This window comes from Schistocerca gregaria, chromosome X, assembly GCF_023897955.1.
Source record: "Schistocerca gregaria isolate iqSchGreg1 chromosome X, iqSchGreg1.2, whole genome shotgun sequence".
Taxonomy (NCBI): Eukaryota; Metazoa; Arthropoda; class Insecta; order Orthoptera; family Acrididae; genus Schistocerca; species Schistocerca gregaria.
In genome coordinates, this window is record NC_064931.1 from 210,978,283 (window position 1) to 210,985,344 (window position 7,062).

At 46.3% G+C, this 7,062-nt stretch overlaps 1 non-coding gene across 1 annotated transcript; it reads left to right on the forward strand.

Annotated features, from left to right (window-relative positions):
- The first annotated feature begins 274 nt into the window (after positions 1-274).
- Positions 275-348, forward strand: Trnaa-ugc (transfer RNA alanine (anticodon UGC)). Its single transcript has one exon. It is a non-coding gene; the product is annotated as a tRNA-Ala (tRNA).
- The last annotated feature ends 6,714 nt before the right edge of the window (positions 349-7,062 follow it).

Consider the following 7,062-nt stretch of genomic DNA (forward strand, 5'->3'; position numbering starts at 1 on the left):
TTTATGTTGATAATGCCTGTAACAGGGAATCATGGAAAAATTATTATGGTGGGGCAGCTGATTTGTATAGCTAAGAAGTAAAGATGACATGCTTTTATTGTGATTACAGAAAAAATAGATATTAAATTTTAACATGATAACACCCATAACACACTGTATTTATACATGACATCTCTTAGGCGCACGCGAATGTACTGGTGTGGACATGTTGGGAATGTGGGCCTCACGGGGAGCGTGCAAGGGATAAGTCCCTGCAGTCGCGCTATCCTCTGTGCCCTCGGTGGCTCAGATGGATAGAGCGTCTGCTATGCAAGCAGGAGATCCCGGGTTCGAGTCCCGGTCGGGGAACAAATTTTCAACATGTCCCTATTGAAGTACACCAAAGCCTGTTTGCAGCTAGGGTGTCCATTTAATTATCATTACACTGAATTTACATATGATTCTGTATTCACATTCATATGTTTCACCAACTCCCAACCAAGCTGTCACCTTCCAATCTAACCTAGACCTCAGACTTACCTGCAAATTGGTTTATCACAACAGAGACCATGTGTTATATACAAATTCATTAATAACTATCTGAACCTTAAAAAGTGACATGGTTTTATATACAGGGTGGTCCATTGATCGTGACCGGGCCAAATATCTCGCGAAATAAGCATCAAACGAAAAAACAACAAAGGACGAAACTCGTCTAGCTTGAAGGGGGAAACCAGATAGCGCTATGATTGGCCAGCTAGATAGCGGTGCCATAGGTCAAACGAATATCAGCTGCGTTTTTAAAAATAGGAACCCCCATTTTTAGTACATATTGGTGTAGTACGTAAAGAAATATGAATGTTTTAGTTGGACCACTTTTTTCGCTTTGTGATGGATGGCGCTGTAATAGTCACAAATCTATAAGTACGTGGTATCACGTAACATTCCGCCAGTGTGGGCGGTATTTGCTACGTTATACATTACCCGTGTTAAAATGGACCGTTTACCAATTGCGGAAAAGGTCGATATCGTGTTGATGTATGGCTGTTGTGATCAAAATGCCCAACGGGCGTGTGCTATGTATGCTGCTCGGTATCCTGGACGACATCATCCAACTGTCCGGACTGTTCGCTGGATAGTTACGTTATTTAAGGAAACAGGAAGTGTTCAGCCACATGTGAAACGTCAACCACGACCTGCAACAAATGATGATGCCCAAGTAGGTGTTTTAGCTGCTGTCGCGGCTAATCCGCACATCAGTAGCATACGAATTGCGCGAAAATCGGGAATCTCAAAAACGCCGGTGTTGAGAATGCTACATCAACATCGATTGCACCCGTACCATATTTCTATGCACCAGGAATTGCATGGCGACGACTTTGAACGTCGTGTACAGTTCTGCCACTGGGCACAAGGAAATTACGGGAAGCTGACTGATTTTTTGCACTTGTTCTATTTAGCGACGAAGCGTCATTAACCAACAGCGGTAACGTAAACCGGCATAATATGGTCAATTGGGCAATGGAAAATCCACGATGGCTGCGACAAGTGGAACATCAGCGACCTTGGCATTATGGGAGGGAGGATAATTGGCCCCCATTTTATCGATGGCAACCTAAATGGTGCAATGTATGCTGATTTCCTACGTAATGTTCTACCGATGTTACCAGAAGATGTTTCACTGCATGACAGAATGATGATGTACTTCCAACATGATGGATGTCTGGCACATTGCTCGCGTGCGGTTGAAGCGGTATTGAATAGCATATTTCATGACAGTTGGATTGGTCGTCGAAGTACCATACCATTACCCGCACGTTCACCGGACCTGACGTGCCCGGATTTCTTTCTGTGGGGAAAGTTGAGGGACATTTGCTATCGTGATCCACGGACAACGCCTGACAACATGTGTCAACGCATTGTCAATGCATGTGCGAACATTTCGGAAGGCGAACTACTCGCTGTTGAGAGGAATATCGTTACACGTATTGCCAAATGCATTGAGGTTGACGGACATCATTTTGAGCATTTATTGCATTAATGTGGTATTTACAGGTAATCACGCTGTAACAGCATGCGTTCTCAGAAATGATAAGTTCACAAATGTACATGTGTCACGTTGGAAAAACCGAAATAAAATGTTCAAACGTACCTACGTTCTGTATTTTAATTTAAAAAACCTACCTGTTACCAACTGTTCATCTCAAGTTGTGAGCCATATGTTTGTGATTATTACAGCGCCATCTATCACAAAGCGAAAAAATTGGTCCAACTAAAATATTCTTTTTCCTTTGTACTACACTAGTATGTAATAAAAATAGGGGTTCCTATTTAAAAAAAGAAAACGCAGTTGATATCCGTATGACCTATGGCAGCGCCATCTCGCTTGCCAAACTATAGCGCCATCTGGTTTCCCCCTTTAAGCTAGACAAGTTTCGTTCTTTGTAGTTTTTTCATATGACGCTTATTTCGTGAGATATTTGGCCCGTTCACGATCAATGGACCATCCGATATATCACTTTCAACGTTCAAATAGTTATTAATGAACTTGTATAAAATACAGACTCTGTTGTTGTGATAAACCAATTTGCAGGAAAATCTGAGGTCTAGGTTAGCTTGTAAGGTGATAGCTTGATTGGGAGTTGGTGAAACATATGAATGTAAATACAGAATCATACGTGAATTCAGGGTATTATGGATGTTATCATGTTAAAATTTAATATCTATTTTTTTTCTGTGATCACAACAAAAGCATGTTATCCTTACTTCTTAGCTATACAAATCAGCTGCTCTACTATATTAATTTTTCCATGAGTACTCATGACAGGCATTATCAACATAAAAGTCCAGGCAAGAGATATCGACAGCCTTTTATACACGGTCCAGTCAAATTAATACGACTACCTGTCAGAAACTTGAATAACCACCTTCTGCAGCACAGACTGCTGCGAGATAGGCAGGAAGAGAGTCAATAAGGCTCTGAGCACTATGGGACTTAACTTCTGAGGTCATCAGTCCCCTAGAACTTGGAACTACATAAACCTAACTAACCTAAGGACATCACACACATCCATGCCCGAAGCAGGATTCGAACCTGCAACCGTAGCGGTCGCGCGGTTCCTGACTGTAGCGCCTATAACCGCTCGGCTACTCCGCCCGGCAAAGTCAATAAGGTTCTGGAAGGTACGTGGAGCCATTCCAACTCCAGAGCCATGGGCAACTGCGCTAGGTTTGTCATGGCATGAACAGCTCAATCGAGGTGGACCCACAGATTCTCAATCAGGTTTAAGTGCGTGGAGCACTGTAATTTGGTCCTGGTGCTCTTCAAACCACGCACATACACTGCGAGCTGTGCGACACATTGCATTGTTCTGTTAGTAAATGCCATTGTGTCTCATGCAGGTGTGGATACGGTCAACAAGAATAGATGCATACTTCTGTTGATCCATTGTGCCCTTCATAACTACGAGATCAAACAGGATATGCCACAAAAACATTCCACAGACCATAGCGCTCCCTGGACGCTTCTGACGATAGTTGCACGGCCATACATGTCAATGGCCATCTGTCTGAGGGAGCATAAAACATGTTTCACCTGACGAGGGCACCTGTCACCACGCCCTGGATGTCCAGTTATGGTACTGGCATGCAAATTTCAGCCTTTGTCGCTGATGAACAATAGTCAGCGTGGGTGCACAAACCAGACACCTGCTGCAGAAGCCCATATGCAGAATCGTTCGCGGAGCAGACATTGAGGATACACTGTTGATAGCCGTGTGGTTCACTGGACAATCAGATGCTCAACAACTGCTCATCTATTCGCCCATACACTTCTCCACAGCCGTCGTTCACCCCGGTTATCTATGGCACATGGTACACTACAGTTGCCTCGGCACTGGTTTTGGATAGTGCCATTTTGTTATGCACGGTATACCTTAACTGCGACGGCATGCAAACAATCTACAATCTTTAGCGCTTTGGAAATGCTTCCACCGTAAGTCCGAAAACCAATGATGAAGCCCTTTAGTCAGATAAATAGTTCCGTTTTCGCATTACGACAATGTCTGCCCTGTTCTTCGGCCTCCCCCCCCCCCCCTGTTCCCCCCCTTCCCCGACAAACTTTATATACGCTCCACTGCTAGTGCTGCCAACTGATCCGGCCGGTGTGGCCAAGCGGTTCTAGGCGCTTCAGTCAGGAACCGCTCGACCGCTACGGCCCATGTTCGAAGCCTGCCTCAGGCATGGATGTGTGTCATGTCCTTAGGTTAGATAGGTTGTTCTACGGGACTGATGACCTCAGATGTTAAGTCCCATAGTGCTCAGAACCATTTGAACCCCCTTTTATATTTTTTTTATTTACTTTTTTTTTGCTGCTGCCACCTGCGAGTAGTAACTGCACATTGACGTCGAAAATAGGTGGTGGTTACATTAATGTTACTGGACCATGTAAATTTTAATAAAGTAGTTTATTTCTCTTTTGTATAACAACTGGAATCCCAAATTAAAACCTACATTTATTCCAGTGTATCAAAACCATTTGTCTGAATATGATCCTACACTTGATCACAGGGAGATAAAAAAGCAGTTATATTTTGTGACCAATTTCAGTGTTGTTTCGTATGCAAACAGACTGTGTAGCTGAGAAATAGAGCGAGTGAAAGCGTCATCTGACCACCAACTGACACTCAGTGTCAAATGATGGTCATGCTTATCTGTCACTCTTTCACAAACAAAGACAAGGGTGCAGGCTCTGCACAGCAACAAGTAGAGCGGTAATGGACATGCATGGAACTAACAGCAGGGCTAGGTGACAACAGCAGCATGGGCGCATGAATTCAAGAGCAAGGAATAAGCAAAAGCAAGGAACTAGTACCTGGGCCACGTGAGCTACAGATTCAAAATTATTCAAATGGCTCTGAGCACTATGGGACTTAACATCTATGGTCATCAGTCCCCTAGAACTTAGAACTACTTAAACCTAACTAACCTAAGGACATCACACAACACCCAGCCATCACGAGGCAGAGGAAATCCCTGACCCCGCCGGGAATTGAACCCGGGAACCCGGGCGCGGAAAGCGAGAACGCTACCGCACGACCACGAGATGCGGGCTGAGCTACAGAGTTAGGACAAATCAATAACATACATGCTAGGCGATTGCAACTAGAAAAAGGTGTCCATAGCGTACTCATATATCACAGTAGTAACAGGGCAGGACATCCACAACACTGTGAGTACTGCAGAACAGCAAAAATGAAGTTTCTCCAAAAAGCATGGAAATAGTACCATAGCCTGGTGACCACAATTGTTTGGGCACTTCAGAACAGCAAGAACATTTCAATGCATTGCGTGAGACTAGTACCAGGTCCAGGCAAAAACAATGTGTACGCTGCAGAACAACATGAACAAGTCGTCAACAACATACCATCCTGTCAATGAACACCAGCAAACTGTACTACAAATGGCGCATTTTGGAGAGATCTTTAATGAGCTGTACCACTCAGACAGCATATTTTCAATATGTTGTTGTTGTGGTCTTCAGTCCTGAGACTGGTTTGATGCAGCTCTCCATGCTACTCTATACTGTGCAAGCTTCTTCACATCTCCCAGTACCTACTGCAGCCTACATCCTTCCAAGTCTGCTTAGCGCATTCATCTCTAGGTCTCCCTCTACGATTTTTACCTTCCAACCTGCCCTCCAATACTAAATTGGTGAGCCCTCCATGTCTCAGAACATGTCCTACCAACCGGTCCCTTCTTCTCGTCAAGTTGTGCCACAAGCTCCTCTTCTCCCCAATTCTATTCAATACCTCCTCATTAGTTATGTGATCTATCCATCTAATCTTCAGCATTCTTCTGTAGCACCACATTTCGAAAGCTTCTATTCTCTCCTTGTCCAAACTATTTGTCGTCCACGTTTCACTTCCATACATCACTACACTCCATACAAATACTTTCAGAAACGACTTCCTGACATTTATATACACTCCTGGAAATGGTAAAAAGAACACATTGACACCGGTGTGTCAGACCCACCACACTTGCTCCGGACACTGCGAGAGGGCTGTACAAGCAATGATCACACGCACGGCACAGCGGACACACCAGGAACCGCGGTGTTGGCCGTCGAATGGCGCTAGCTGCGCACCATTTGTGCACCGCCGCCGTCAGTGTCAGCCAGTTTGCCGTGGCATACGGAGCTCCATCGCAGTCTTTAATACTGGTAGCATGCCGCGACAGCGTGGCCGTGAACCGTATGTGCAGTTGACGGACTTTGAGCGAGGGCGTATAGTGGGCATGCGGGAGACCGGGTGGACGTACCGCCGAATTGCTCAACACGTGGGGCGTGAGGTCTCCACAGTACATCGATGTTGTCGCCAGTGGTCGGCGGAAGGTGCACGTGCCCGTCGACCTGGGACCGGACCGCAGCGACGCACGGATGCACGCCAAGACCGTAGGATCCTACGCAGTGCCGTAGGGGACCGCACCGCCACTTCCCAGTAAATTAGGGACACTGTTGCTCCTGGGGTATCGGCGAGGACCATTCGCAACCGTCTCCATGAAGCTGGGCTACGGTCCCGCACACCGTTAGGCCGTCTTCCGCTCACGCCCCAACATCGTGCAGCCCGCCTCCAGTGGTGTCGCGACAGGCGTGAATGGAGGGATGAATAGAGACGTGTCGTCTTCAGCGATGAGAGTCGCTTCTGCCTTGATGCCAATGATGGTCGTATGCGTGTTTGGCGCCTGGCAAGTGAGCGCCACAATCAGGACTGCATACGACCGAGGCACACAGGGCCAACACCCGGCATCATGGTGTGGGGAGCGATCTCCTACACTGGCCGTACACCTCTGGTGATCGTCGAGGGGACACTGAATAGTGCACGGTACCTCCAAACCGTCATCGAACCCATCGTTCTACCATTCCTAGACCAGCAAGGGAACTTGCTGTTCCAACAGGACAATGCACGTCCTCTTGTATCCCGTGCCACCCAACGTGCTCTAGAAGGTGTAAGTCAGCTACCCTGGCCAGCAAGATCTCCGGATCTGTCCCCCATTGAGCATGTTTGGGACTGGATGAAGCGT